At 44.0% G+C, this 21,556-nt stretch overlaps 1 protein-coding gene across 1 annotated transcript in view; it reads right to left on the reverse strand.

Annotated features, from left to right (window-relative positions):
* Window positions 1-21,556, reverse strand: part of LOC124555089 (lysosomal-associated transmembrane protein 4B-like) — a 158,934-nt gene that overhangs the window by 74,354 nt on the left and 63,024 nt on the right. The window lies entirely within an intron of this gene.

Consider the following 21,556-nt stretch of genomic DNA (forward strand, 5'->3'; position numbering starts at 1 on the left):
CCTAGAGTACGGCCTTGGTTGTCGGCGAGTGCCAGCCTGGATTCTTCTCTCAATTTGATGCAAGGGTGCACTGATTACCATTTTAGGAGTTATGCATCTACGGGCCGGCTCCACACCACACTTTCAGCTGTACATTGGTGAGCATATCTGCAGCCCATGTACACTACTGGCCATTAAAATTGCTACACCACGAAGATGACGTGCTACAGACGCGAAATTTAACCGACAGGAAGAAGATGCTGTGATATGCAAATGATTAGCTTTTCAGAGCATTCACACAAGGTTGGCGCCGGTGGTGACACCTACAACGTGCTAACACGAGGAAAGTTTCCAACCCATTTCTCATACTCAAACAGCAGTTGACCGGCGTTGCCTGGTGAAACGTTGTTGTGATGCGTCGTGTAAGGTGGAGAAATGCGTACTATCACGTTTCCGCCTTTCATACAGGTCGGGTTGTAGCCTATCGCGAATTTGGTTTATCGTATCGTGACACTGCTGCTCGCGTTGGTCGAGATCTAATGACTGTTAGCAGAATATGGAATCGGTGGGTTCAGGAGGGTAATACGGAACGCCGTGCTGGATCCCAACGGCCTCGTATCACTAGCAGTCGAGATGAGAGGCATCTTATCCGAATGGCTGTAACGGATCGTGCAGCCACGTCTCGATCCCTGAGTCAACAGATGGGGACGTTTGCAAGACAACAACCATCTGCACGAACAGTTCGACGACGTTTGCAGCAGCATGCACTATCAGCTCGGAGACCATGGCTGCGGTTACCCTTGACGCTGCATCACAGATAGGAGCGCCTGCAGTGGTGTACTCAACGACGAACCTGGGTGCACGAATGGCAGAACGTCATTTTTTCGGATGAATCCAGATTCTGTTTACAGCATCATGATGGTCGCATCCGTGTTTGGCGACATCGCGGTGAACACACATTGGAAGCGTACATTTGTCATCGTCATAGTGGCGTATCACCCGGCGTGATGGTATGGGGTGCCATTGGTTACACGTCTCGGTGACCTCTTGTTCCCATTGACGGTACTTTGAACAGTGGACGTTACTTTTCACATGTGTTACGACCCGTGGCTCTACCCTTCATTCGAACCCTGCGAAAGCCTACATTTCAGCAGGATAATGCACGACCACATGTTGCAGTTTCTGTATGGGCCTTTCTGGATACTGAAAATGTTCGACTGCTACCCTGGCCAGCACATTTCCAGATCTCTCACCAGCTGAAAACGTCTGGTCAATGGTGGCCGAGCAACTGGCTCGTCACAATACGCCAGTCACTACTCTTGATGAACTGTGGTATCGTGTTGAAGCTGCATGGGCAGCTGTACCTGTACACGCCATCCAAACTCTGTTTGACTCAATGCCCAGGCGTATCAAGGCCGTTGTTACGGCCAGAGGTGGTTGTTCTGGGTACTGATTTCTCAGGATGTATGCACCCAAATTCCGTGAAAATGTAATCATATATCAGTTCTAGTATAATATATTTGTCCAATGAATACCCGTTTATCATCTGCATTTCTTCTTGGGGTAGTATTTTTAATGGCCAGTAGTGTATATTAGGGATTTTTCTTTGAGGAGTTTAGTCTTCATTACTTGAGACCATCCGAGCTGAAGCACTTGTATTTTAGCCTTGTCAATTCAAGATATAACAGTCAGATAGCGTTCACGTTGCAATTATATTGTAAGAGGCGTTATGTTAACTTGACCGCTATCTTCCCATTTAGTAACTTCGCCAACTGTCGATATTATCCATGACTGTCAATTTTGATTAATGTTTTTTAAATCATTTTGACCAATGTTTTATTTCTGTGTTTTCATATGTTTTATTTTGTAATAAAATAAATCTGAGAAGAATAATTATTCCTTTCAATACATAGTGCTTCTTGTTCATTTATGAATTTATTAATTTTCCTGTCATTTGGGGGACTTTAGGAGAACAAGAACTTATATTAAAATTCTCAGGATAAGGCCACTGCTGGGGGGCCGCATTATGAAGTCCATTGTGGGAATACTATTAGTGGTGGGCCTTAATGGCGGTTCCGACGTGAGAAGGAGATACCAACTCAGGTATTCCAGTACTGTAAATTGAACTTTACGTCTTACTAGTTTGAAACCATCAGGGAGATTTTGTGTGTTGGTCTGATTGGAGTATAAACGGCCTGAACAATATAATCTATTTTTACCCGACTAGTTGGGCATTTATTTATGAAACAACCAACCTCTTCCCTGGCCCACTGTTCATCTTATAGTCAACAGGTCTACCACTAGAGGAAGCGCAGCGTCAGATGCACTTGTGCTGTATAAAGAGGACAGAAGAATTTCCTAATGTCGCTGATCTCGTAGCCACTTTCACAAACTCAGACCAACGCGAGCCATGATGTTCTTGTGAATGCCTGAAACTATGCTAGCCACCCATGCCGCGAGTTCCCTTTTTATAAAGACGTTGCCAGTATTACAAGCTGTTACATCTTAAAAAAATGTTCTTCAGTTTCAAGCTTACAAGCTGGAGTAAACTATAAATAATGCTCTACAGAAAGCATGCACATCGATGCAGCTGAAGGAAGGGCGAATGAAAGACTTTGATTTATTGGGTACATTCTGGGAAAGCTAGGCATAATTGCAAAAGAGATTGCATTCAACACATGTCTTCGATGCATTATTTATTGATGTTGGAGTGTTAGAGATGCTCTCGGCATTGTGCTGATGGAAGGATTGAATGAAATTCAGAGGTGAATCACCAGAATTGTAACGATAAAATTATTACAGTTCAAGTGAAATGAAGTATGATGCTAAAACGTCTGTCCACAGTTGCTCTCCGCTCAGTCTGGAAAACATGAATATACCAGAGGAGCATCAAATTCAGTCAATACACAATAATAAAGAAGGTGTACAAGGAGCGAAAACTGAAATTATTACAACAAAGACAACGTTTTTCAAGTGTCAATTTGAAAGGCAGCCTGTACACAATTCTAGCGCCTCAGTTACCCAATTCCCACAGGGAGCGCAACAAAACGTTTCGGTGCTTACATAGACGCATAAATACAGTAAGTAACCCGTCTGTCTCTCCATTTACGAAGAAATAAGAAGAATAGGGCTGAAAACAGTTTTTCTTGTTCACTGGAGAATGGACCTGAGTTAACCAGGAAGCTCTACATTTTCTGCCTTTACCACGTCATTTGCGTTTGATGATGACTGTTCTGGCAATGATTCAGATTTTGCGTCTCTATAACAAGAATTCACAATAGAAATGGTGAAAGATTGAGCAGGCCTCGTTCCCTGCGACAGCAGGGTACCTGCTTCTTTCTGGCCCAGTTGGAGGTTTCGGGACGTGTCGGAGCGTCACCTGATCTCGGTTACGAGCAACCACCCTCCCCCGTGCATTGACGTCTACTTCCTTGTTCTATACAGTCCGGAAACGGTTCCCAGCATTCACGTCTTTCAGGTCGCGAATGTTCGAGTCATGACTTCGTTACTGTGTTACAAGTTGGGTTGAGGTCACACTGCCCTGGGCTGGATTAGTTGTGAAGATGGTCCTGGCTGTCGCCCTTGCAAAAATTAATCCGACCTTCTCCAGTTTGTTGGGCTGATATGTATAGGTATTTCAGAAACCTTACTACATTGTATATTAACTCTATGTGGATCGTTTTCAACATGTGGTTTTTAAATGTTCTTAATGTTCTTTCTGCTACTCCGTTCAGTTGTGTATGAAATGATGCTAAGCTTACATGTGATCCACAACTAGCATTAACTTCTAGAAAATTCTGTATTGCGAGCTGAGTGATTGTTATCAGTCTCTGAAAGGTGAGAATCTTAACCATCTCTCGGAGTGTCGCATATATGGATGTTGACGTCATTGAGATGATTTATAGAAAATTTGATATTATGTTTGCTATGTAGGCATCGGCACTGTTAGAACGGTCGATCGAATTCTCCGTGAAGTCTTTCCCATATCTCGAAGGTGACGTGGCAAGCACTTGCGTTCAGTTACTTAGACTAAGCTATCGATACTTTCATCGCTGCACGACTGGTGAACTAAGTGCGACATACAAGACGGATATATGGAAACTGCACCCAACCACAAATCTGCGAAATTTGCAGCCAGTATTCCTGGAAACTACTTGCTCGCTGCGTCATGGTCTACCTGCACCCCGAGTCCTCTCCCACCCACCCCCAGAGTGGCGAACTGTGCGGCTGCGTCCGAGCCGCGTCGACGCCACCTTGCAAATGAGCAACGTAAACAAAATATCCTACTGAAGGAAGATGAGAAATTGTCCATGTAAAGGCCTACAATATTACCAGTTACACACGTATGTGATACTGTTTCCACTAGTTTTAAAGTTTATATTCTACTTTTCCTTCCTTTATGGTGCATACGGACATCTACATGAATATCCTGCAATTCACAAATAAGTGCATGGCAGAGAGCTCATCGAACCACCTTCAAGTTATTTCTCGACCATTCCACCCTCGAAGAGCGTGCGAGAGGAACGAACACTTTAATCTTTCCATGTAAGCTATGTTTTCTTTTATTTTTGTCATTTCTCCCTATGTAGATTGGTGCTAACAAAATATTTTAGCAATCGGAGGAGAAATTTAGAAATTGAAATTTCGTGGCAAGAACTTGCCGCAACGAAGAAGGCTTTTGTTTTAACGATAGCCCCCTCCCCCCCCCCCCCCCCACCCAAATTCGCGTATCATATCCGTGATACTCTCTCCCTATTTCGCGTTAATACAAACAGTGCAACCCTTGAATAAAATTTTCATTCTGCAGCGGAGTGTGCGCTGATATGAAACTTCCTGTAGAAGTAAAACTGTGTGCCGGACCGAGACTCGAACCGAGCCTTTTGCCTTTGGCGGGCAAGTGCTCTACCACCTGAGTTACCCAAACACTGCTCTGGCTCCGTCCTCACAGCTTTACAGTACCTCGTCTCCTACGTTCCAAACCTCACAGGAGAGCTTCTGTGAAGTTTGGAACGTAGGAGACGAGGTGTTATCACATCTGTCTCTAAGTTGGTCGTAGGTTGTGTTCCAAAAATGAACAGCACAGAGACAGAAGTGATGACACTTTCTGCAGGACCTGACCATCATTTTGCAGGACAATGCTCAAGAACGTACAGTGCAAGCTGTTACTGATTTGTTTGGCTGGTGGGGTTGCTGAGTGCTGTACCACCTACTCCACTCCCCTGACTTAAGCTCTCGTGAGTTCAACTCGATTTCTAAACTAAAGGAAACACTTCACGGCATTCGCTTCAGAACTGCTACTAATTCGTCGGGCAATAGACCGCGCCGCTCGAACTGTCAACACACCTGGTACTGCTAATTCTATTGCTGTTTGGGAGCATGAAATCCATGAATGGCTGCAAATGGTCCCCAAGCACCTGAACATGATCGATTCACATGAACCAGAATACCGAGTTTGTTCCTTGTAAACACAGCCCACACCATTGTGGAGCCACCACCAGCTTACAAAATGTCCTGTTGACAACTTGGGTTCATGGCTTCGTGGGGTCTACGCCTCACTCCAACCCTACCGTCAACTCTTACCATCTGACGAGGCCACGATTTTCCAGTCGTCTAAGATCCAACCAACATGGTCACGAGCCCAGGAGACGCTCAGTAGGCGATGCCGCGCTGTTAGCAAAGGCGCTCGCATCGGTGTCTGCTACCATAGCCACTTAATGCTTCATTTTGCCATACTGTCGTAACGAATACGTTAGTTGTACACCCCACATTGATTTCTGTGGTTATTTCCCACAATGCTGCTTATGGTTCAAATGGCTCTGAGCACTATGGGACTTAACATCTGTGGTCATCAGTCCCCTAGAACTTAGAACTACTTAAACCTAACTAACCTAAGGACATCACACACATCCATGCCCGAGGCAGGATTCGAACCTGCGACCGTAGCAGTCGCGCGGTTCCGGACTGAGCGCCTTAACCGCGAGACCACCGCGGCCGGCAATGCTGCTTATCTTTTAGCACTGACACAACGCTGTTCCTGGTCGTTAAGTGGAAACTGTCGGCCACTACGCAGTCTGTGGTGAGGGGTAATGCCCGAAATTTGATACTCTCGGGCACACTCTTGACACTTTGGATCTTGGAATACTGGATTCTCTAACGATCTCCGAAATGAAATGTCTCTTGCGTCTTGTTCCAACTGCCATTCCGCGTTCAAAATCTGTTAATTCCTATCGTGTGGCCATAACCAGCCCGGATACCTTTTCACATGAATCAACTAGGTACAAATGACAGCTGCTCGAATGCATTGCTCTTTTATACCTCGTGTACGCGATACTACCGCCGTCTGTGTACACGCAAATCACTATCCAGTTCCTTTTGTCACCTCACCTCAGAGTAGTTGTAATGTTCGCTCTCTAGTGCGTTTTCGCCTATCGACTTTTCGTCGGTCTCGTTTCCATAGAATTTGCGGCAGTGATCTGTTTGCAGGCTATGGCACTTCGTTTTGAATGTAATGAAAAGCCTAGATGTGAAACGTGATTAGGATTTCTCTAAGTTTTGCTGTTCTCAGAGATCTTAAATTTTTATAAAGCATGTTAAAAATAACGGGAACATTATGTTTTTTGAAAGAACTTTATTTATTCGGTTTCATCAATGTTATCTTTTCAAAACAGTCCCAGTTCTATATTATACACTGATGCCAGACCTTTTTCCGATCCCTAAACAGTTCTGGAACCTAGTCCTTGAGATAGTTTTTAGTTCTCTCAGTGATGCGTTTTAATCCCCATTACATATAGAAAGAGGGCCCTTTACGATTTTCTTTATGTTTGGGAAAAGATAGAATTCGGCTTTCGCCATGTCTGGCGAATATGGAGCCTGGGAATCCATTACAGTATAAAAAATTCACCAACAAGTAACGGAATGTTTAACAATTAGGTAGTACTCCTTACTGATCATTAGACTTTGTGGCAAGAATTCATTGTGCATATGTCGTTAAAATAAAAAAAACAAAGAAATTATAAACTTTACATTCGAAGGCACTGGTCGAGCTCTTTGCGGTCTTGGTGAAGTACTGTAGAACCTTAATTTCGACGTCATGTCCGTGAACCTATGTTTCATCATCTGCGTTTCAATGGTTATGCATTGTTACTGACTTCATCTAGTGACTTCTGACCAAGTTACACTTACGGTTGTTTTTGTTCGAAATTCAGCAATTTTGGAAGAAAATTTGCTACCACACGTTTCATATCCAAAGCACTGCAAAAATATCATACACGAGCTAATTGGTACACCAACATTAGTAACGACTTACACTACGTGATCAAAAGTAAATGGACACGGCCAAAAACTTACGATTTTCATATTAGGTCCATTATGCTGCCACCTATCGCCAGATACTCCATATCAGCTACCTCAGTAGTCATTAGACATCGTGACAGAGCAGAATGGGGCGCTCCGCGGAACTCACGGACTTCGAACGTGGTAAGGTGATTAGGTGTCACTTGCGTCATATATCTGTGCGCGAGATTTCCACACTCCTAAATATCCCTAGGTCCACTGTCTCCGATGTGATAGTGAAGTAGCAACGTGAAGGGACACGTACAGAATAAAACCGTACAGGCCGACCTCTTCTGTTGACTGACAGAGACCTCCGACAGTTGAAGAGGGTCGTAATGTGTAATAGGCAGTCATCTATCCAGACTATCACACAGGAATTCCAAACTGCATCAGGATCCACTGCAAGTACTATGACAGTTAGGCGGGAGGTGAGAAAACTCGGATTTCATGATCGAGCGGCTGCTGATGAGCCACACATCACGTCGGTAAATGCCAAACGATGCCTCGCTTGGTGTAAGGAGCTTAGACATTGGACGATTGAACAGTGGAAAAACGTTGTGTGGAGTGACGAATCACGGTACACAATGAGGCGATCCCACGGCAGGGTGTGGATATGGCGAATGCCCGGTAAACGTCATCTGCCATCGTTTGTAGTGCCAACAGCAAAATTCGGAGGCAGTGGTGTTATGGTGTGGTCGTGTTTTTCGTGGAGGGGGCTTGCACCCTTTGTTGTTTTGCGTGGCACTATCACAGCACAGGCCTACATTGATGTTTTAAGCACCTTCTTGCTTCTCACTGTTGAAGAGCAATTCGGGGATGGTGATTGGATCTTTCAACACGATCGAGCACCTTTTCATAATGTACGGCCTGCGGCGGAGTGGTTACACGACAATAACATCCCTGTAATCAACTGGCCTGCACAGAGTCCTGACCTGAATCCTAGAGAACTCCTTTGGGATGTTTTGGAACGCCGACTTCGAGCCAGGCCTCACCGACCGACATCGATACCTCTCCTCAGTGCAGCACTCCGTGAAGAATGGGCTGCCAATCCCCAAGAAACCCTCCAGCATCTGACTGAGCGTATGCCTGCGAGAATAGAAATTGTCATCGAGGGTAAGGGTGGGCCAACACCATGGTGAATTCCAGCATTGCTGATGGAGCGCGCCACGAACTTGTAAGTCATTTTCAGCAAGGTGTCGCGATACTTTTGATCACATAGTGTATCTGGTTGATGATTTTCTGGGACGTTCATGGTGCTCGTCTTCTTCGAAGTATTCACAGCCTTCTTGGAAACGCATATATCACTCAAAACAATTAATTTACTCATAATAGACTCACCAAAAGAAATCTTCAACATTTCTACATCTACAACTACATCGATACTCTTCAAATCACATTTAAGTGCCTGGCAGAGGGTTCATCGAACCACCTTCACAATTCTCTATTATTCCAATCTCGTATAGAGCGTGAAAAGAACGAACACCTATATCTTTCCGTACGAACTCTGATTTACCTTATTTTATCGTGGCGATCATTCCTCCCTACGTAGGTCAGTGTCAACAAAATATTTCCGCATTCGGAGGAGAAAATTGGTGATTGGAATTTCGTGAGAAGATTCTGCCGCAACGAAAAACGCCTTTCTTTTAATGATTTCCAGCCCAAATCCTGTATCTGTCCTGTGACACTCTCCCCCATATTTCGTGATAATATAAAACATGCTGCCTTTATTTGAACTTTTTCGATGTACTCCGTCATTCCTGTCTGGTAAGGATCCCACACCGTGCAGCAGTATTCTAAAAGAGGACGGACAAGCGTAGTGTAGGCAGTCTCCTTAGTAGGTCTGTTACAATTTCTAAGTGTCCTGCCAATAAAACGCAGTCTTTGGTTAGCCTTCCCCACAACATTTTCTGTGTGTTACTTACAATTTAAGTTGTTCGTAATTGTAATACCTACGTATTTAGTTGAGTTTACGGCTTTTAGATTAGACTGATTTATCGTGTAACCGAAGTTTAATCAGTTCCTTTTAGCATTCATGTGGATGACCCCACACTTTTCGTTATTTAGGGTCAACTGCCAAAACTATTATGCACTTTATTTAGCACGTATAGTAAAATATAATACAAATTCTCTTGTCAATTTTTATTTAAAATAAATAATTGCAGATACTACCAAAACATACATAACCATTAACCTATTTCACAGCTGTTAAAAAAAATCTAACTATCCGATACGACTAACACTGTACAGATACTTATCAGACATTTCTACTGACAAAACAACGAAAAAAATCATACGATTTGTACTTTAGAACAACTGAAGTTGAAAAACTTCCGTTAGCTTTTCATCATATCTTGTATATTCTGCCAGAAGTAATTTATGTTTTGATCTTTTCCTATTCATATTCGCTGGGGCCAACGCTTGTCCTCGTAACGTTTAAAATTAGCTCAAACCAAGTCGTTGTTAATGACATTTTCCATCACTTTATCAACGAATTGATTTTACCCAGGTTAAAAATGCTCATACCGGTTTACACCTTCATGTTCCTGCCTTCATTACTATTTTTCTGTCATTAATCCTTCATGCCTCTTAGTTCTGCTCACATACATACAGGTATATTGTATGTTAGTAGTTCTGCACCTGACATTATTCTCACTTACACTTCCTTATATCACTGTGTACTTAATCTGTGCATTGCCATATAAAGCTAGCAAGTGTCAAATTATCGTCAATTATTTCCTTGCTCTAGATCTCATAGTTATCATTGCATAAGAAAATGTGTGTGTGTGCGCTTATTGTGCAATATGTAATTCTCCACCTTAAATGAGTAACCTAGACCTCGGGTGATGACATGTTCCTTCCGATATGTGTACATCCATTACTGTAATATGCCAAAATGCTATTACTTTTATGCCATATTTTGTGTATCGAATTATGTATTGCAATTAAACACTTACACAAAACGGCACTATAATTGAAAATTTCAGTAAGATGTGTACTGTGATACGAAAGGTATAGTACATGATATTACAATTTGTAAAAGTAGACACTCTGCCATAGTCATATTAAGTGAATGATTCTCACACAGTTGTCGGCACTGTGTCGAATTTACGTCGTTCACTTAGCCCGTAACAAATGTTTAATGTTAACTACCTTAGTGGAAATAATTTTTCCGATCTTAAAAATTGACGAAGTATTATTTCCTAGTGTATTTTTCATTTCATATGACTAACATTGTAATATATTCCATTTTAAATGGTTCAAATTGCGTTCTCTCATAGACTGTTACATGTACGTTTATAAAAATCCTAGAAAACATTTATTATTATTATTATTATTATTATTGTCCGCCCCCGGTAGCTGCGTGGTCAGCGCGACAGAATGTCAATCCTAAGGGCCCGGGTTCGATTCCCGGCTGGGTCGGAGATTTTCTACGCTCAGGGAGTGGGTGTTGTGTTGTCCTAATCATCATCATTTCATCCCCATCGACGCGCAAGTCGCCGAAGTGGCGTCAACCCGAAAGACTTGCACCAGGCGAACGGTCTACCCGACGGGAGGCCCTATTCACATGATTAAAAAAGTTATTATTATTCATGAAACTGCTGCCACCTGGTGATACTCCTCTGTTAAGGCTTATAGCCAGCAGGTAATCAAGACACTTGTGGCACTTCTTGATGTGCCACACTGGTGTGGCTCTGTTATAGCATGGAGACGCAGTTATATTTTTTAATGTTCTACACTCTTTTTATTATGAGATAATGTTGTCTTAGGCATATATTAGAATTCGTATATTTAGAATCATAACTTATGTAAAGGTAATTTTGTTTTATTTCAAGTTCACAGTTAGTTACGATGGTACGAAAAAAAAAGTACGGTTTATCGCACAGGATGATTTCATAAGCTGTACGCTGTGGGTATGTCGAAATGAACTTATGTAAAATCGTTAACTTACGATTACAGTTACAACAGTGTAAATATTTTTGTAATTTTTGTAACATTGCAGATCTATTGACACTAGGAACCCAGTGTACCTACACACGATCAAGGCAATACAAACTTCATATCTGAAGTTTTCCTTAGATTTAATTCATTGGTTGTCCCCAGCTAACAATGTCAGGTAGTTATCAAAAGTTTCTAAGTACCATTTTTATAAGAAAAATGCGTTTTCAGTCCTTTTGTGCTCTCAGTACTCTGCTGCACGTCCATAGACTTGCACTAGGAGCCAAACCGTGGAGAAAGTCTTTCAAATGTGTGTTAATACACGGCGGAATCTCTTTACGTCAAGAGCTCTTGTTTGCAACAATCAGCTTGTAAAAACTTTCTTGTTGGCACCTAGAAGCAGACAGTCTCATATTATGGCACTTAGAATGTTCTGAATAATGTATTTAATTTCTAATTTGTCTCATTTTTTGCGGTGATGCGACGAGCAGAATAATTCTGTGGTATTAGAACATCTTCTCAGGTTTTTGGTTCAAATGGCTCTGAGCACTATGGGACTCAACTGCTGAGGTCATTAGTCCCCTAGAACTTAGAACTAGTTAAACCTAACTAACCTAAGGACATCACAAACATCCATGCCCGAGGCAGGATTCGAACCTGCGACCGTAGCGGACTTGCGGTTTCAGACTGCAGCGCCTTTAACCGCACGGCCACTTCGGCCGGCTCTCTGGTTTTTAAAATACAAATCAGTTATGTACAGACGGGAACACTTTGTTTTTTGATTCTCCTGACAAATGACACTTGGAACGCTTTCAAGTTCCTCTCTTCATTTGTCTGGAATCATTGAGGGGAGCCAGGGAAAAAAAGGCATATCGTAGATCTCGAATACCTCATTACCAGTGTGCAGTGTTCCATCGAATTACGGTACACAGCTCAGCTGAGATATACAGTGAATTTATACTGCAAAGTATTTCATCTTATTATTTATCCCACATATATCTGTAGGCGTGACATTATAATAACGGTGATAGAGAGGATTCAAGTTTCCGTTTTCACACTCATTACTTTAAATCCACTAATACTTTTCATCCCAAATTGTGATTGTCATTTTCAATTCCTAATAGTCTGCAGACATTTATCGTTCTCACTTACAGCTTTTCCTCGTTTTCCTATTGGTTCGAAATCTAACATTAGCACCTCCAAAAATAACAGGGTGATTATATATCTCTTCAATGTTGTTTGCAAACGATCACGAAATTTTTCAGACTGTTCCTCTTTACCATTATCTGGTTCTTGATTCTGCTATAACTGTGTTTGTTCCATCTATGATGACTTGGAAATCACACACTTTTGCAAGCACTCGTATGGAAAACAAGTCTTATTCAAGAGACAGTGACTTATTTTTATTTTATCCACACTTTGTTCAAAATGTGTGTGAAATCTTATGGGACTTAACTGCTAAGGTCATCAGTCCCTAAGCTTACACACTACTTAACCTAATTTATCCTAAGAACAAACACACACACCCATTCCCGAGGGAGGTCTCGAACCTCCGCCGGGACTAGCCGCAAAGTTCCACACTTTTTCCAACATCTTTTACTCTGTATTCAGTGGATTACTATTTACTGACTGATACACTGAAAAAAATTTAGCAGTTTTTAAATGTTCATAAAATTAGGATAACAACTATGAATGCAGATAATACTGAATTACAGCTACTTTACAGAAAATCAGCTTCTGTTGTGTGTCGATTGTGCCTCAAGTTATGTGCTTCGCGGTTGTCATCTGCCTAGTGTTTTCCCTTTTTGTGTTTCAAGTTAACATGAGTCAGAAAGTTATATTTTTACGCAATAGATACGGCATTATAAAGCGCATTAAATATGCTAGTGAGATATAATCATTTCACATATGTAACACTGTTGTTACAGTAACATAATCACATTCTTTCAACTCAAATGTTGTTGCTGCTGATTGGATTCTGTATTCATGTTTTGTGTTTCTTCTCGATCACCAAAAGGTCACAGTTTTCACAGACACGTACACACACACACACACACACACACACACACACACACACACACACATTCTGGCTCTAGAGAGTGTGTGTGTGCTATTCAGATGATAATTTTCTGGCTAATATAGCTTGACTACCGTGATTCTACATTTAGTTAACTGTCATAAAAGTTACTCGTGCCAAGTAGGCTCCATCCAACAACAGCGTTTCTCATGCTCGGTGTCGGCAGTTTCCGACCTACTTTCGCCCCAGCTGCTGTCGGAGCAGGAGATATTCAAATCTGCTCAGTTGACAGCGGCTTCCGCCAGTCGATACTCAACGCGGCAGCGAATGAGCAGCGGAGCCCGGCTACGGCCACGGTCAGGTATTGATGTGCAGCTCTCTCCCCCGCTTCCCACGCCGGAGGTTCGTCGTGCACGCGTGCTACGGGGCGTAGTTCCTGCCACTGAAGCTCTTTTAGCGTCCAGATCGTGGGTACCAAAAGTGTCTACAGTGATGATATAAAATGTAAAGTATGGTCTGCAATACTTTGACATAATATTTTACCTCGAAGTTGCCAAATATTGCCCAGTACTATTCATGGGCACAAAGGACGCCTGGGTAAATCTCTCATTTTAAGCCATTCCCTGGACGAGCGTCATGTTTTCTTGTTCTTCTTTAAATAGGGTGCCAAAGTCAATGCCAGGACTGCTTTGTCTGCATTTATGGTAGTTCTCACTATTGTGAAAATACTCACGAACCGAATAGCGTCTGCTTCGATGTGAGGTTAATCAAGACTTTGTTTGTACCAATCCACACCTAGACAAGAAGACATTTGACAAACAAGTTTGCTCGTTTACGGGGGCGTTATGGTCATACTAGTATGCTATTACTCACTGAAAACATGAAGGTGAATTCCGTCAGAAAACTTTTACCTTATTAAAACTCTTATTGTTATACACTCAGATGACAAAAGTCATAGTACACCAATATGCACGTGAACTGATGGCAACAGCACAAAATGTAAAAAAAAAGGGAATGCATTGACGGACCTGTCATTTGCTCTCAGGTCACTCGTGTGAAAAGGTTTCCGATGTGACTATGGTTGCGTGACAGGAATGAACAGTCTCTGACTGCTGAACTAGACGCATGGGACATTCCATTTCGGAAATCATTCGGTAATTCAATATTCCGAGATCCATTGTGTGAAAAGTGTGCCGAGAGCACCAAATTCCAGGCAGTATCCCTCACCGCAGTGGCCGACGGCTTTCACTTAACGACCGAGAGCACCGGCGTGTGCATAGATTTGTCAGTGCTAACAGATCTGCAACACTGCGTGAAATAACTACAGAAATCAATATGGGACGTACGATGAACGTATCCTTTAGGACAGTATGGTAATATGTTGCGTTAATGGACTATGGTAGAAAACCACCGACGCGAGTGTCTTTGCTAGCAGCACGACGTCGCCTGCCACGCGTCTTCTAGGCTCGTGACAGTATCGGTTGTGGACCCTAGACGACTGGAAAACCATGGTCTGGTCAGATGAGGCCCAATTTCAGTTGTTAAGAGCTGATGGTAGCGTTCGTGTGTGACGCAGACCTCACGAAAGCGGTTAGCACACTGGACTCGCATTCGGGAGGACGACGGTTCAATCCCGTCTCCGGCCATCCTGATTTAGGTTTTCCGTGATTTCCCTAAATCGTTTCAGGCGAATGCCGAGATGGTTCCTTTGAAAGGGCACGGCCGATTTCCTTCCCAATCCTTCCCTAACCCGAGCTTGCGCTCCGTCTCTAATGACCTCGTTGTCGACGGGACGTTAAACACTAACCACCACCACCTCACGAAAGCCATGGTCCTAAGTTGTCAACGACCCATTGTGCAAGCTGGTGGTAGCTCCATAATGGTATGGGCTGTGTTTACGTACAATGGTCTGGGTCCTCTCGTCCAACCGAACCGATCGTTGACTGCAAATGGTTATTTTCGGCTGCTTGGAGACCATTTGCAGCCATTCATGGACTTCATGTTCCCAAACAACGATGGAATTTTAATGGATGACACTGTGCCGTGTCACCGTACCACAGTTGTTCGCGATTGGTTTGAAGAATATTCTAGACAGTTCGAATGAATGACGTAGCCACCCAAATCGTTCTACGTGAATCTTATCGAACATTTATGGGACGGATCGAGAGGTCAGTTCGTGCACAATATCCTACAGCTGCAACACTTACGCAATTATGGACGGCTTTTTCTGCAGTGAGCTTCCATCGACTTGTTGAATCCATGCCACTTCGAGCTGCCGCACTAAGCCGAGCGAAAGGAAAAAAGACACAATACTAGGAGGTATGCCATGACTTTCATCACCTCAGTTTATTTATTACTGAATAATATATTCATGTTTTATTTTAGACATGGAAAGTAAGGAGCAATTCTTTGTACTAATTGTTAATGTGAATAAGTATGGTGAAAGACGACCGACGAGAGCGTTTCATGGTGGGAGCAACCGACAGGTGGAAGAGACATGAGAGTAGATCCTTTGTGACAGACGCGGACAGAAGGTGGCTAGACGTGGGGACTTGCCTCTGTGTGCGGGTGAGATACGGGCCGGTCGAAGGAGGACGCTACACCCGGCTACACTGGACGCTGCATCGTAGGTGACGCATCTGCTGCTGTTTTCGAGACTCCATCCATAATTACGAGCTAATTTAGCAAGTAATGCCTAGGATGCATGGATGACAAGGGCTGTATGTTGTATGTTGTTGTATGTTAACCGGGGACCTAGGAACGACGGAGAGGCTCCGTCCCCGCCGCAGCCGCAGTGGTCCACAACCCCATGACGACTACCGCAGTCCACTTCACCCCTCCGCCGCCCCACACTGAACCCAGGGTTATTGTGTAGTTCGGCCCCAGGTGGACCCCTCCCAGGGAATGTCTCACACTAGACGAATGTGACCCCTATGTTTGCGTGGTAGCCGGCCAGTGTGGCCGAGCGGTTCTAGGCGCTACAGTCTGGAACCGCGCAACCGCTGCGGTCGCAGGTTCGAATCCTGCCTCGGGCATGGATGTGTGTGATGTCCTTAGGTTAGTTAGGTTTAAGTAGTTCTAAGTTCTAGGGGACTGATGACCTTAGAAGTTAAGTCCCATAGTGCTCAGAGCCATTTTTTTTTTTTTTTTTTTTTTTTTTTTTTTTTTTTTTTTTTTTGCGTGGTAGAGTAATGGTGGTGTACGCGTACGTGGAGAACTTGTTTGCGCAGCAATCGCCGACATAGTGTAGCTGAAGCGGAATAAAGGGAACCAGCCCTCACTCGCCGAGGCAGATGGAAACCGCCTAAAAACCATCCACAGACTGGCTGGCTCACCGGACCTCGACACAAGTTCGTGCCGTGGACCAGGCGCTCGCTGCCGCTCCGGAAAGCCGTGCGTTAGACCGCTGAACACTTCCTGTTTCCTTAAATAATGTAACTATCCAATGAACGGTCCGGACACTTGGATGATGTCGTCCAGGATACCGAGCAACATACATAGCACATGCCCGTTGGGCATTTTGATCACAATAGCTATACATCAACAGGATATCGACCTTTTCCGTCATTGGTAAACGGTCCATTTTAACACTGGTAATGTATCACGAAGCAAATAACGTCCGCACTGGCGGAATGTTATGTGATACCACGTACTTATACGTTTGTGACTGTTACAGAGCCATCTATCACAAAGAGAAAAAAGTGGTCCAACTAAAACATTCATATTTCTTTACGAACTACACGAATATGTAATAAAAGTGGGGGTTCATTTAAAAAAAAAAACGCAGTTGACATCCGTTTCACCTATGGCAGCGCCATCTAGCGGGCCAACCATAGCGCCATCTGGTTTCCCCCTTCAAGCTAGACGAGTTTTGTTCTCTGTAGTTTTTTCGTTTGATGCTTATTTCGTGAGATATTTGGCCCGGTCACTATCAATGGACCACCCTGTATACTGGAGTCAGCTGTGCTTTTTTCCAGCCGCTTGGAACTTTGTGCTGCGCGAGAGATTCGCGGTAAATGCAAACCAGGTAAGGGGCCAATGTCGTAGACTCGAACTGGGATTCCATCTGGACCTCGTGATTCATTTGTTTTCAACTCTTAAAGTTGCTTCTCTATGCCAGGTATGCTTATATCTATGTCGTCCATAAGGGAGTATGTCCGATGGTCAAATGACGGTATGTTTGTGTGGTTCTCCTGCGTGAACGATTTCTTAAACGTGAAACTTAAAACTTTGGCTTTCGTATTGCTGCCACACCAGACTGGTCAACAAGGGACTGAATGGAAATCTTACACCTGCTTAGCGATTTTACATACGACCAGAATTTTCTCGAGTTCTCAGCCAGGTCTTTTGCTAAGGTGTGGGGGTGGTAGTTGTTGTAAGCTTCGCGCATAGATCTTTTCGCAGACCCGCGAATCTCTACTAACCTTCTCTTGTCGTCGTTTGTGCGTCCTCTTTTCAACCTGGAGTGTAACAGCCTCTGATTCCTCGGCATCCTCCGAATTTCGTTATTAAACCATGGTGGGTCTTTTCTATCCTTATCCACTTAAAAGGCATATAACTCTCCAGACCACGATTTACAGTCTTCTATGGTACGGTAAATTTGTAGCTAAAAGGTCTAAGATACTTCTATTGCGTGTGGGGTGCTGAGCTAACTGCTTAAGACAGTTTTCAGACAACGTGTGCAAAAATATTTCGCATGACTGTCTGTCTGCACCCCCTGCAATGAATCCATAGACATCCCAGTCTGTATTCGGCAGGTTAAAGTCGCCTCCAATTAGTATTGCATGATCTGGGTATTTAAACGCTATTGACCGTAGACTTTCTTTGAATGACTCTAGAACTGTCACAACAGAATCTGGTGGCCGGTAAAAATCCAACAATTAACTTGGTTTCACTTACACCTGTTATACGTGACCAGACGACTTCACTGTCACACTCAAATTCAACCTCAATAAGGCCAATATTTTTATCAACTCCAATGAAAACTCCCCCACCTATGGCCTCTAATCTGTCTTTCCAATAAACGTTCCACAACTCCCTAAATATCTCAGAGCCTTACACTGCCGGCCGGTGTGACCGAGCGGTTCTAGGCGTTTCAGTCTGGAACCACGCGACCGCTCCGGTCGCAGGTTCGAATCCCGCCTCGGGCATGGATGTATGTGATGTCCTTAGGTTAGTTAGGTTTAAGTAGTTCTAAGTTCTAGGGGACTGATGACCTAAGATGTTAAGTCCCACAGTGCTCAGAGTCATTTGAACCAGTTGAACCAAGCTTTCCACTTCGGGTTTCAGCCAGCTCTCAGCCCTAAGAATAATTTGAGCACGAGAACTTTCCTGGAGGGCAGTAAATTCGGAAACTTTATTAGAAATATTTCGACAGTTTACTGATAAAATTGCAACAGTCGAAGTGCCTTTATTCTGAGCGTGGTTGACTTCCCTTGCTGAGAATCCACTGGCGAGTGTTCATTAGAGCACCTCAAACTACTGCCAAGGCTAAAAAAAGCCTTCATGAGCACTCCACAACTACTCTGCTATTCGAGTAGCTGCTTCCTTTGTGTAGTGCACCCCTGACTAATCGAGGGGAGTCCTACAAATCCCCACACGTTAACGCAGGTCCAGAAATCTACAGTCAAGACCGTCACAGAGTCGAGAAAGCCTTTGGTTGAGACTTTCCACTAGGCTCCAAATCATAGGACCCCGATCAACTCTGGGAACGCTGCTGCAAATTGCGAGCTCTGCTTGCACCCTGTGGTCGAGGTCAGCGGTCTTCACCACCTCTGCCAGCCGCCTGTACAAACTGAGGATAGCCTCAGAACCAATGCCAGAGGCGTCGTTGGTGCCGACGTGGCCACAACTTGCAGACCACTGCACCTTGCATGCTTGATAGCCACCGGCAAAGCCGCCTTCACATCTCGGATGAGGACTCCTGCAAGATATATGGAGTGCACATTGGCTTTCTTTCCAGCCCGGAAAGCTATCTGCCTAAGGTTCAAATGGTTCAAATGGCTCTGAGCACTATGGGTTAGTTAGGTTTAAGTAGTTCTAATTTCTACGGGACTGATGACCATACATGTTAAGTCCCATAGTGCTCAGAGCCATTTGAACCATTGAGAGCAGAATGGGGCGCTCCGCGGAACTCACTGACTTCGAACGTGGTCAGGTGACTGCGTGTCACTTGTGTCATACGTCTGTACGCGAGATATCCACGCTCCTAAATATCCCTATGTCCACTGTTTCCGATGTGACAGTGAAGTGGAAACGTGAAGGAACATGTACAGCAGAAAAGCATACAGGCCGACCTCGTATGTTGACTGACAGAGACCGCCGACAGATGAAGACGGTCGTAACGTGTAATAGGCAGACCTCTATCCAAACCATCACACATGAATTCCAAACTGCATCAGGATCCACTGCAAGTACCATGACAGTTAGGCAGAAGGTGAGATTTCATGGTCGAGCGGCTGCTCATAAGCCACATGTCACGCCGGAAAATGTCGAAAGACTCCTCGTTTGGCGTAAGGAGCGTAAACATTGGACGATCGAACAGTGGGAAAACGTTGTGTGGAGTGACGAATCAGGGTACACAATGTGGCGGGGTGGTGGTTATGGTGTGGTTATGGCGAATGCCAGGTGTACGTCATCTGCAAGCGTGTGTGGTGACAACAGTAAAATTCAGAGGCGGTGGTGTTATGGTGTGGTCGTGTTTTTCATACAGGGGGCTCACACCCCTTCTCGTTTTGCGTGGCACTATCACAGCACAGGCCTACATGGATGTTTTAAGCACCTTGTTGCTTCCCACTGCTGAAGAGCAATTCGGGGATGGCGACTGCAGCTTTCAACACGGTGGAGCATAATGCACGGCCTGTGACGGAGTGGTTACACGACAATAACATCCCTGTAATGGACTGGCATACACAGAGTCCTGACCTGAATCCTACAGAACACCTTTGGGGTGTTTTGGAACGCTGACTTCGTGCCAGGCCTCACCGATCCACATCGATCCCTCTCCACAGTGTAGCGCCCTGTGAAGAATGGGCTGCCATTCCCCAAGAAACCCTCCAGCACCTAACTGAACGTATGCCTGCGAGAGTGGAAATTGTCATCGAGAGTAAGGGTGGGCCAACACCGTATTGAATTCCAGCATTACCGATGGAGGGCGCCACGAACTTGTAAGTCATTTTCAGCCAGGTGTCCGGATACTTTTGATTACACAGTGTACATAGCTGGGTGTTCAATGAGCAACTATTGCGCTAAAGACTGAATGGATTTACACTTACAAAACGCGAGATTAACCCTCTTAAGCAGAGGAACTCGCACGAAATTTAATAAATACACTACGTGGAGAACACAGGAAAGAACAAACACTTAACTTGCTGCTCTGTAAACGTATTCGTATCACAGCCGAGCTATATCACTTCAGGCAAATGCCGGGATGGTTCCTTTGAAAGGGCACGGCCGATTTCTTTCCCCATCCTTCCCTAACCCGAGCTTGCGCTCCGTCTCTAATGACCTCGTTGTCGATGGGACGTTAAACACTAATCTCCTCCTCCTCACAGCCGAGAGCTGGAGCTTGACTGGCTGGCTTACTAAACGAATGGACGGTTGCTTTTTTAAAAAAAAAAAAAGCAACTAATGCGCTACAGACTGAATGAATTTACACTTACAGAAACGCGAGATTAACCATCTTAAACAGAGAAGCTCGCACGAAATTTAATATGTGTACTACGTGGAAAACACAAAAGAGGATAAACACTTAGCCCGCATCTCGTGGTCGTGCGGTAGCGTCCTCGCTTCCCACGCCCGGGTTCCCGGGTTCGATTCCCGGCGGGGTTAGGGATTTTCTCTGCCTCGTGATGGCTGGGTGTTGTGTGCTGTCCTTAGGTTAGTTAGGTTTAAGTAGTTCTAAGTTCTAGGGGACTTATGACCACAGCAGTTGAGTCCCATAGTGCTCAGAGCCATTTGAACCATTTTTTGGATAAACACTTAACTTCCCGCTCTAGGTAACTATCTTTTGCCATAAGCATACCATATATAGAATATGTAACAAATGTGTGTTCGTCGAGTTTCTAATAAAAATATACATTAACTTAAATAGTGAAATACCAACAAAGTAAAATATAAGGTGAGATAAAAATATGAGTAAAACTCTGACTTACTTGATAACCAAAGGTATGTGGTCTTGGTATTTACATCAAGTCCCATCAGTCCCCAACATTATCAGCCCCCTAAATTATCTGTACATATCGTCTACTGTCAGTATCCATGTGTCCGTACAGTTCGTATCGAAATGCATCA

Source organism: Schistocerca americana, chromosome X, assembly GCF_021461395.2.
Source record: "Schistocerca americana isolate TAMUIC-IGC-003095 chromosome X, iqSchAmer2.1, whole genome shotgun sequence".
Taxonomy (NCBI): domain Eukaryota; kingdom Metazoa; phylum Arthropoda; class Insecta; order Orthoptera; family Acrididae; genus Schistocerca; species Schistocerca americana.